The sequence below is a fragment of the Perissodus microlepis genome, chromosome 14, assembly GCF_051167445.1.
Source record: "Perissodus microlepis isolate ML-2025 ecotype Zambia chromosome 14, ASM5116744v1, whole genome shotgun sequence".
In the NCBI taxonomy this organism is placed as follows: domain Eukaryota; kingdom Metazoa; phylum Chordata; class Actinopteri; order Cichliformes; family Cichlidae; genus Perissodus; species Perissodus microlepis.
In genome coordinates this window covers 11,542,764-11,553,922 of record NC_140474.1, presented here as the reverse complement: position 1 = coordinate 11,553,922, position 11,159 = coordinate 11,542,764, and positions in this window count along the sequence as shown.

Here is an 11,159-nt window from a genome sequence, read left to right as displayed (position 1 = left end):
TTAATCTGAGAATAGCAGCAGTCTCATTTTGAAATACTCTGCTAAATAAAGAAAGGTCTTATCATGTTCAGAAACTCTTCCTTGTAGGCGTGTGTTTGACTTCCCGCTGAATGCAGCAGCCAGCGGCTTGGATCTGATTCACATGTTCTTTTCTCAGGAGATTTATGGCTCTGTGACACACCTTACATGGAGCTGGCACAGTTTGTCTGATCAAAATAAGGTCAGGGGTGATGATACTGTGCATGCATACATGTGTGTATGTGCGTGAGTTTTTCATTTTTAAATATTAGTAAAAAAAAAAAAGATTAAGTTGACAGATCGGAAACAATATGACAGAAAAAGAGAAAAGCATGCAGGATTGTGGCTGCATGGTATGGTATGTTGCAGTCTTACCTGTGCGATGTACTTGTAGCTGTCCCATCGTTCACTAGGTGACAGCAGCGAGTCCAACAAGAGGTGCAAAGCAAAGTCACAGCTTCACATCCACATACAGGTTTTTAGCCTTTTAGCCTGAAACAAAAGTAGTCTTATGCATCTCTGCTTTCAGCACAGAACTATGCAAAATGAACCACTGGTTTGGAACTCTTAGCCATCCTGAAAACTCATGAGCTGTTGTCAGAGCCATGCAAATCTGCCCAGAGTTGACCCGTTTAACAGCTGCTAATACATAACTAGGGAATAAATTCCGGTTCTCTGTGCAGGTAGATGGAACATCTGCATACTTTGCACACTCTCTGAAACACTTGGGTACAGTTATCCTTTCAGGAAGGACTACATGATGCCGGAAATACTTGTGCAAATGATTTCAGGTACAAAAACTCACAAAAAATAGATGCTTTATTCTAGAGAAGTGAAATGAAACACTGAAACGGTCCCTATTTGTTGAGTCCTGTTGGGTCTAATGGTGACAGGAAGCCTTTAGCAACTCTGAGTTGGAGTTTTAATAAATGTGTGAAAAGAGTGAATCTGTTTCTGTTCTAGTCAGGAACACAGATGTTTCTGAGAGTACACCACACCTCACCTCAGAAACATCTGTCTGGCTGTCCTGTCGTTGAAGAGCAGCTTTCTCTTCATGCCTGAGTGTGTTTTTTGGCTCATTTACTTTCAGTCAGTCTGCTTGACTGCAGCACCGCTGTCAACCTCTTTGCCCATGTTAGCAGGCAAGAGTCTTTCTTTTAAAAGCTTTTTAGATTTCTTTACAGCCAAAATTAGGATAAGTTGGCAAATTAAAAAAAACAAAACAGTTTCTTACATTTAAACATAGAAATAAAATGCAGTACTAATACTAAAAATACTGAATATAGCAATTAGAGGAACCAGTATTGTAAAATTATGTTGTGATGAACTTTACTGCATTTTAATTATTTTTTTTACCTGCTTTAGTTCAGACAAATGATGACCAGAGTTTTTGTGTTTCCACCTGATGCCATAGAGATAGCAGGTCAGCCCCCCTGTATACTTGACAAAGTGGCTGTTGCTTCGATTCTTGAGTCAATATTGACCACCAGCCAAGAGGTGAGCAAAGCTGCAGGAGCAGCTGGGAGGAGGACCACCAGAAGACCATCATCAGCGACAAACACACACACTTAAAACAAAAAACTTCTACTACACTCAGTATAATGTGGTGGCTAATTAGCGGCATGTGGCTGGGATTCATTCTTATACTTTATGTAAATCATTGTTGTGAAGCAGAAGCCCAGGAAAACCAAAACTTTTCCAACTATTATCAGAAAAAAAGAAGAAGAAAAACGAAAAAAATGTTATTTTAGCTTGGCATGAGCAAACCAGACTAAGCTCATCTTTAATTAAAAGGATTCTTAATACTTAAGCTTTACATTCAACCAGAGAATAGTATCATGAATAATAAAAAACAAAAGATTTAAAAGAATTAATAGAAACGATTTCTAAAAGATACAGATGTAAAGGATGTCACCATTTGGTCAGTAAAATCCCATCTTAAAGCAGTTCGGCCATCAGTATTTAGGTGTGATAAATGAGGAGAGGATCTGAGAGAGAAATGGCATACCGCGTACTCATACAGTAGTCTTCATCCTGCATCGTGACTTTAAAATTAACATCAAGTCATATTCAGTAAGACTTGATACAAGACCATAAACACATCAGGAAATTGTGAAGGCATGGATCATGTGAGGACTAGGATCTTATACAGTCTATGTTAAAACATGGCACAAGAAACATGACTCCTATACAAACCTCTCCATATACCATATAATGGCAGTGGCCTTAGAGGGTATAAAAAGAAAAAGCAAAGCTCTACCCTAGCTCGACACTGAAAACACTGATCCTAAGGCTTCATAACAAGAGGCTTTAATACAAAACAATAGGTGACATCATGGTGGCTGTGGCCATCTTTTATACATATAGTTTTCACTCTTAGACTGTTGGCTTACTTGCGGTTCCTAGAACTCTCAGTAAAATGGGAGGCAGAGCTATAAGACTCTTGTGAAGTCCAGTTTTGGATTTAGGAGACAGAAACAACCCTTTTTTATTTTTAAGATTAGGCTTAAAGTTTCCTTTTTGATATAGCTCATAGTCAGGGGTGGATTAGTTGACTTTATACAGCACTTTGCATTTGATCATCAGTTATTCTTAATCTCTGCCTTTAATAATAATAATAATAATAATAATAATAATGGATTGCATTTATATAGCGCTTTTCAAGGCACCCAAAGCGCTTTACAATTCCACTATTCATTCACACACTGGTGGAGGTAAGCTACAGTTGTAGCCACAGCTGCCTTGGGGCAAACTGACAAAAGCGAGGCTGCCATATCGCGCCATCGGCTCCTCTGGCCAACACCAGTAGGCGGTAGGTGAAGTGTCTTGCCCAAGGACACAACGACCAGGACAGAGAGCCCAGGGATCGAACCGGCGACCTTCCGGTTGCAGATGCGCTTCCCAACCCCCTTTACCTTAAAATATGAAGCACCTTGAGCTGCCTGTCGATGTAATTTGGCACTATATAAATAAAAGTGAATTGAATTGAATAAATATGTGGTGCTTGTTCAGTCTCATAAAAGAGACCAACAACAGCACAAATCCATGAAACATGTATTGTCCTTACAACAAGGTAAAGGTACGGTGGAGGAGGGTGGGGTTGGATGAATGGATCAACCAAGGTGACTAGTAATTTCTTGACCAGTGGCTTTTGAGAAAGACTGTCTGTTATGACCATAATATTCCTTGATTGTGCACCATTTTTTTTTAGTGTTGTAAGCTAATTTTACCTGCTTTAAAGCTAGACTGTGATCCATGAGTCTAACCAGGTTAGATTGAGGTATCATGAAAATTGTTTTTGAATGTCACTCTACATATAATGTGTTAAATGTGATATTTCAGGAACACCTTGAGGGAATATCATGAAATGTGGCACACATTTTCACTGTGCCTCAAAGATGAAGTATAAGGTCAAAGGTCAATGTCAATATGACTTAAAAATGTTCTGTACATATATTTCTGGCTTTACAATCTGTACAGTAACAAGCATATTTTATTCTTCAACGGGCAGTGACGGCCGTGCTGGTCCTGTAAAGTCAAAAGCATAAAATCACAGTGAGTATTGGCTTAGTTACAGTCAAAGTGTGGGAGTTCCAGACTCCTGAATGGTGGATAGAGGGGGCATACATAAAGCAAAGGGTCAGGCTGCCCTGATGAAGCAAACCCTGCATCATGTTAGAGAATCCTTTTCAAACATTTTTATTCACAAGGAAAACCCCAAACCTGCTGCATCTCATTTGTGACATTATACTTTATCACCACAGGCAAATAATAAAAAACATAAAGATATAATAGGCATTGAGACATAACCAAACAACAGTGAGACAGAAACCAGTTTGCTGTGGCGTGACTAACAGCCAGACTTCAAAGCCGCTCTAATCTGATGGGATTTAACAAAAGAAAAGAGGAAAGGCTCAATCCCTGACTACACACATGCCTTGTGTAGTCTCAAGAGCACACACAGCCCAAAGACTTTCAAGTCCTGGTCCAGATTCAAACCCACAGAGAACCTCAGTCACACAAGTATGCGCACACGCCGCTGCGGTGTTAGTTTACAGAGCCAACACTGTCGCTGTGACATGCAGCTACAGACCTGCAGCCGCAGGCCATCCCAACTCTACCAGAGGAGGATCATCCACGGGTCATGTTTATGAACTGGGAGGAGTGGATGGATGCCAGCGTCTTCCATCACTTTCCTCTTCTTTATCTTCGTTGTATCAGTCAGCTGCACACTCTTAAACCGTTCTCACGGTTCAGCCTGTGATTTGTGGGTATGGTGATGAAATCTTATTGCAGTGATAGTGATCAAAGCTTCTGCCCCATCCAGTGAGGAGAAACTGTGATGTAATCAGTCTGACCACTGGGAGATTAATGACTGATAAACGAATGAGGCGGGGCAACGTGACAACAACTAGTCGTTATCGTAAGGTAGTCAGAGAATTTACGTGATTAATGAGGTCTTGTGTGGGAAGTTGACAGAAGAGATTGATACTGGAAGTCAGTGATCTTGAGAACATATAAACAAGCACAATCGACGTGTAGCAGAGGAAAATAGCATAGCGCTGTTGCCCAGGTGTTTCCATTCTTCCTGATTACCTCCTGTGTCTACTCAAAGCTTCAATATGAACCTGTTCTTTGCCAAGTTATAGTGTCTCCTTGTTGTCCACCCTACTGTGCGCTCTCTTTGGATTAATATTGCTTGGATTACCTGTATTGCCTTAATTAATGTTTATTTTCTACTTAAGAATTTAGTCTTTTCACCAAATAGTTCTTATAGTGGATCATCTAATTGTTGGAGCTCTTTCTCCAATATTCTAATGTGTTTACCTTGTGATAAAGAGCAGCTTAAGACAAATGTTGTTTGTGCTATATAAATAAAACATGAATTCAATTCAAATTAATTGAGACTGTGCCCTCAGTGATGCCAGTTTCAATCCCAGTTTCAGCTCTAGGAGGACATCCAATGATGAAACATTTTACATCTGGCTTACAAATCAAGGGTTAGTGCTTATGGTAGATTGAGCCCAGCCCTGCACTGAATGATCCAAAGACCTTAGTGCATTTTAAAAGGATTTTTCTCCTTCCTCTTCCATCTCAGCATTCCCAACAAACCCCGAATCAATGCTCCTGTGTGGAGATGTATCAGAATCGGCAGCTGCATTTATGGCATTTATCTTATCTTGCATTTGTCTTGGAGTTAAACCTTAAAGTGTAATAGGGATTGAGATATTTTTAATTAACAATGCCATTTTTGCGTAACAATTGCGTGTGGAGTTTTGATGAAGAGAATTATCCATTATCCTTAAAATTAGCTTGAAAGAAATTTACATTATTCAGTTTAGCCCAAGTTCCTGACACTCGCTAAGAGTTATGGCACAAACACATCTGCATGTCAGTAACAGGTCACAGTCACGGAACACTTACTGGCAACAAGACATCAGCCTCAAGTGACAAATGTAGCCCCAACTGTAGCTACATGGCGTATAATTGGATTTCTAGAGGAAGTGATATATATCTGATCTAGGCCTGATGGCATCCACGTCTCCAATAAAAAAGTGTTGGGGACTGTTTATCACTGCTGACTGACCTGCCTCTTCACAAAAAAGAGCTCCTATAGCCAAAAACATCTGTGTCACTTTACATCTATTAAGTATTTCTAAAAAATATACTATTTTGCTACATCAGGAAAAAGAAAAAGTGTCAGACCCACAAAATATGTTTCCAGTGGAAATTCACCAAAACCACCCAAAGAGTCTATGCTTTCAGTCTTTTTGCTAATCTGGGCTCGTCTAATGTCTCCTGGATTTATAATTAACAGACAAAGATGAACACTGTAGTCATTTTGGCAGTAAAGTGAATACTAATATTCCCTGAATTATACTTTAAAGTTAAAAACTGAAATTGAAATTGCGGTTAAAGGAATCACGAACCCGACGATTCAATCACACGATTAAATAATAGCAGGATTTGGCAACAGGTGTCATCTTTACTGTACGAGGAGAGGAGCAGTTGCTGAGTTCAGGTCGAGGGTAAGGTCCAGATCAGCCTGTGGAACGCCACATCGCTGCTGGTTTCCTGAACCTCACGCACACATCGTGTAGCCCTTGACCTTTCTATTTTCTTAGCCTCTTTCCAAATGTTCCGGTCTGTGCACCGACCTGTGGGCTGGGAAGCGAGAGTTCATGATAGATCGCTGAAGACACCAAGAGCAGCAAAGCACACCTTGAGCCATCATCAGTATCCTCTGCATGTCCCCACATGAGAGAGAACAGGATGATCTCAGTTGAATTACAAAAAGTAGAACTATACGTGCTAATTGGCACATTTCTTTTTTCTTCAAGTATCTTTAAGTGAGGATTTCAGGGACGAGTCTAGGGTAAAGGTTTTAAGGGGCCCCCGATCATAATGTCATTCGTACAGCGCAGGTTAGTAAAGCTTTTGGCAGTTGTGCTTTCCTGTAATGAAAACTGATTAAACTTATGTTATCTGTGCACCAGTTTAATATCTTTACTGGCCTATCCTCAGTTTCCAACTGCTCAGCCTGACCCAAAATAGAAAATCTATACAACCAAACTGCACACCTGGTCTCAGGAGATTTGCATGAATGTTGATCTTTGTAATGATGATAACTCAAACTCCATCTCATTTTGTAATGGTCAGTCAGAGTGAACTCAGGCTCATTTCATCGGCAGATGTGGTAAACCTCAAGGGTAATAATATTATATGATATGTTATTATAATATGTATTATTTGTTACTCTAATGTAATTTTAAAAAATAGCCTTGTAATAATATCCCTAACAAGTATGATGGATGCCAATTCTCTTAATCTAACATGCATGGAGTGTAGGGATTGCACTGATCTGATGTTTGGATGGAATATGAGGCGAATCCTGAATCACAAAGCCTGCAGTGAGCTGATGATTGGGGCTGATCTATTCCGTACATACTTAGTTGTTGTGTTTTTGTCACTGCAGGTCAGCAGCAGTGCATCAGTTGCTAGCAGGAGAGCTAACACATCAAAGACCCTACAACAAAAAGCCACAACAGTTTGGGGTTATTTCACACTTGCTACACAAGTGAATATTTGTAGAGGTTTTTCTTCTTAACCCCAAACTTTTCTTGTGAATGACCAAAACTGACAAGCTGATGTTTTTTCTGCCTGATGTCCCTGATGAGGAACTTCCTTGTCTGTAAATGATGAGCACAGTAAAGATTTCCACACTGAACTGAAATGACAGATGCAAAAATAATGAGGTAAATAACCAAAATAGACTTTCTAATGACCAGTCACCTCAGCGCAAAAAGGTTGGAAAATGGATGTATTTATTTATCATGCTCTGTTTTACAAATTAAGAAAGCAATGTTTAACGTAAGCCTGATGTTGCCTTACGCATAAAAGAACCAATTCCTGTATGCCTGTGTAGGTTCTTGAGGATATGGTAGTAATCATTGTTTAAAATGGTGACAACTGGACTTCTTTAGGTTTGTGACAACTTTTTCCTCACATCAGGTTCAGGTTTAAAACAACTGGTTTAGAGCAACAATTTGAAAAGATGAAACTTTGTGGAAAGAACGAAGAAAAAAAAACCCTTTCCAATTTCATTGCTCCTGGTTTAAGGTTAGTGGCGTCTAGACGAAGTCCCGAGAGTCACTGACCCATTATTAATCATGTGGGTTGTCACGTGAGTCAAGGTGTGAAAAAAAAGTGTGGGTCATTACCGTAGTGGCCAAGGAGTAAAACCTTATAACACATTTCTCCACGCCACCAACATGTGAGCTAATTGGGGTCACCAAGACTGTATTGTAGGTGGCTGATAGTTGGTGCTGTGAGCCACCACCTCTGTTCAAGGTTGGTTATTAACAGTGGACATAGATGGCCTTGATTATTTCTCTTTCAAACTTTCTGTCTTCTTGTGAAATGTGAACACTGGCATCCTCTAAAGTGTATCTTCCATGAAATGCAAGTGTACAACTGAGTGGCTCTCCTGTGTTGTGTTAGGAATTTGTGGAGTGTTTCTCTTGTGTAAAAAATGGCGCATACTTACTAAACTGCCCAGAAAACACTATATTGCTTAACTAATGTCTGGGTATTTTTTTTCCTTGGGATAACACAGTGTTTGTCCAAAAGTAATACTGAGTCTGGATGACACTGTGATGTTATTCTAGGAGAAAATCCTTCTGCCGTCTTTTAACCACTTGACACAAGTCCCAGTCTCTCCTTCACATTACTTTAACACAGGTAATTCTGGTAATTAAAGTCAATGTCTGGGTATCAAATCAGAAATCAGAAATTGATAAAGCTGGATCAGTGCATCACTGACTTTAGATTCTTAAAATCCTTAGGAATATCAAATACAAGTTGGAAAATGTAATTTGCTGCTGCAGACATGTCATCTGTTTTATTGGAATAGAAACTGGAAAATGTACAAAGTTTGAAAATAATAAAGGGAAACAAAGGTTAACAAAATGATGCCATAATCTACATAATGGCATAATCAATACTGACTCTGTAGAATATGTTGTATGATCTTGTAGAGCAGAAATGTGTTTTATATTTGGGGTCATTTGGGCTTTAGGGTTGCAATATTTTGGTATACAGAGGAGTTGATGGTCGATTCGATGGCTGCAAGGTGCCCAGGTCCTGCAAAACAGCACGTCTAAGCCACGGCACCATGTTGTTTTTAAAGAGAAGCGTCTTTCTCTCGGCAACCCTTTCAAACAAGCCATACTTGTTCAGTTAAAAAACAAACAAAACAAAAAGCATTTAACATGATAACTGAGACCTGTAGAGTCTGAGATGTAGGTCTTGTTTGTTTTTTTTCTCTGAGCATTGCACAGTCTGACCTTGGGGTGAATTTACTGGAAGGTACACTCCTGGGAACATTGTGGCATTGTATTAACACACACCTGAATGCTCCAGACTAGCAAACTGCCCAAACCTTTTCTTTTATAGAGGTGCTCAAGATCAGTTAATCAGGTGCACGTGATTATCAGCACCTGGCTGCTACTGACCCTCTTAATTCCTATGGAAGCAATAAAGGTGTAGATATTTTTAGTCAGTAAGGATGTCACCCTCTGCAGCACAATGCCCAACTGCTGTGTGCATAATGTGTGTGTGTGTATAATTGCTGTCACCAATTTGTTACGAGAAACGTTTTAAAGTCTTTTCTAAATTCATTCCTATGCGAGTCTTTCCTCCTGGGCCCTTGACAGGTGGACTGTCAAGGGCCCAGGATGATCCAGACCCGTTGTTGCTCAACCTGTGTGTGAAACCGTGACGGGCAGTGTGCGTTCCTCACCACGCTTCAGTGCACATGCTGCTTTCACAACAGCCTCGATGGTCTGTGTACTGGATGAACTGTTTCTGCTTCTTGTTATTATTTGTTGTTAATGGCTGACAGATTTAAAATGGACACAAGTGAAAGTCCAAAATGAAATGCATGTCAAAGTTTGGATTGGTATGAGTGCCTGTTAATGTTACTGTGAGACACTGTGGTACGATCTGTTATTTCTGGGAAAGAAATTAGTGGAAAAAAATTGTAATGTCTCTATCCTCCATCATTTAGTAAAACATACCTTCTGCAGAGGATACATGTATTATGGGTAATTCTTTTCTCTTATTTACATTTAACCCAACAAATCTACAGTTTCAAACCAATGTGTAATTCAAACAAACCCTCCATTCCTCGTGTGAAAATGTTTGGTGTAACACGACAAATGGTCCATTTGTTTTGTTATTAACAAAATCAATCAGTTTTTTCAGCGATGAACTTGTCAGCAGAGATGACGGAGGTGCAGACAGCCTGCAATTTGTCTGTTTCCTCTGGGTTATTAACTCTACCTGCACAGCACAGCGGCTGCCGCTTTACACAACAGAGCGAAGGGCAGCTAAGGTGTGCATCTAAGGGAAACTTTATACAATGATAGCAGCTGCAGATAAGGAGAGAATCTGTGCAATGACACCGGAACCTGTGGCAATCTTTTATGTGAGAGAAACAACTGTGAGGCCTAATTAGAACAAAACGTTCCATTAATGAAACGTAACTACAGTAAAACAATTAACATTCCTATAGAGGCCTTCTCTGTGTCTCTCAGACCCAGCATTGAATTTTAATAACCTTTTTGAACTTTATGATATTTTTATTGCCTCCTGTAATGCAACTAGGACATTTTTTTTGTTATAGTCACACAGTGTTCTCCTGCAACCTACATTAGGATCATCACAGTAGTTTTCTGCATGGCTAAAGTCTCACTGAATTATAACGACTATAATGCTAATAAGGGCAATCCTGCATATTACTAATGATCAACCACATTGATACTACACTAAAGGATTATGTTTGACCAATAATTGGCCAAGTAGATTGTTGTAAACCATCATAGTCACAGTGGAAGTCAGCAGCTTGTTTTTTTATTTATCTCTTATCTTCATTAAAAGAGAAAGAGACACAGTTTGAATGTGTTTTTAATGAAAGATATAAGAAGGACTAGTGGAGTTCCCACCCTTTAACCTCCTAGGACCTGGCGTCCACATATGTGGACATCACATTTTGGGTTATTTAGACTAAAATACTCAATTTTGCTCTACATGGGCTTGATATCCACTTATACTGCTACTGTTCTATCAAAATTTTAAACCAATATCCTCATATGTGGCTCTTATTTTTCTTAAAAACAAAATAAGGTAAAAAAAATCTGGTCATTCTTTGTTTTTACATTCATCGGGCCCCAATATGCCCAAATATCAAAGAGAAATTAAAAATACATGCTGTGGAAGAGTTCGGGTCTTAGGAGGTTAAACGGATCTGTGAGTCTATATTTGAAAATAATAATAAAAAAAAATACAAAATGTAATTCTTAGGCTCTAACTCTTAAAGGGTACAGTTACATCTGAAACAATTAGATCATTAATTAATTAACAGAAATCTACTCAACACGTTTGGCACCAGATCGGTGATTCTGGTGTCTCAAATAGGAATAACTTCTATTTCATTTATAAATAATTTATTAATATTATATTTCTAAACTGCAGAGTGCCTCTTTTCAAAGATTTACCTGCATTTTTTTTAATCGTTTACAGGTTAGGGTTCACAGCTGGGGCATATTAGACCTCTACAGTAATGCTGTGGGACTACATGG